This window comes from Beta vulgaris, chromosome 1 (genome assembly GCF_026745355.1).
Source record: "Beta vulgaris subsp. vulgaris cultivar EL10 chromosome 1, EL10.2, whole genome shotgun sequence".
Taxonomy (NCBI): Eukaryota; Viridiplantae; Streptophyta; class Magnoliopsida; order Caryophyllales; family Amaranthaceae; genus Beta; species Beta vulgaris.
In genome coordinates, this window is record NC_079202.1 from 1,422,330 (window position 1) to 1,422,746 (window position 417).

General features: G+C 42.4%; 1 non-coding gene across 1 annotated transcript; it reads right to left on the reverse strand.

Moving 5' to 3' along the window:
- LOC125494509 (small nucleolar RNA R71) lies at nucleotides 1–106 on the reverse strand. Its single transcript, XR_007270756.2, has one exon. It is a non-coding gene; the product is annotated as a small nucleolar RNA R71 (small nucleolar RNA).
- Between the last annotated feature and the right edge of the window lie 311 nt (nucleotides 107–417).

Below are 417 nucleotides of genomic sequence, written 5' to 3' on the forward strand. Positions count from 1 at the left end.
AGGTTGCGTAGTCAGATTACAAACTTCACCCAAGGGACTGATGAGTCTTTACATGAGGCATGGGAAAGATTTAAAGACTTCAGAGAGAATGTCCCCATCATGGTCTACAAAAATGGTTCCTAGTTCAAGGATTCTACAATGGTTTGGGGAACAACTCGAGACTTATCCTTGACTCTGCAGCAAATGGGAGATTCATGAAACTAGAAATTGATGCTGCACATGATTTGATCGAGGAGATGGCTATCCACAACTCTCAATATGGTAATCCTCGAGGACTAGCTAACAAGGGTGGAAAGCATGAGATAGATTCTATATCCTTATTAGCTGCACAGATGAATGCCATCAGCAATAAACTTGACAATATGCAGCTCTCCTCTCCTGCAAGTGTTGCTGCTTTGGGTACTACCTCCGAGATTA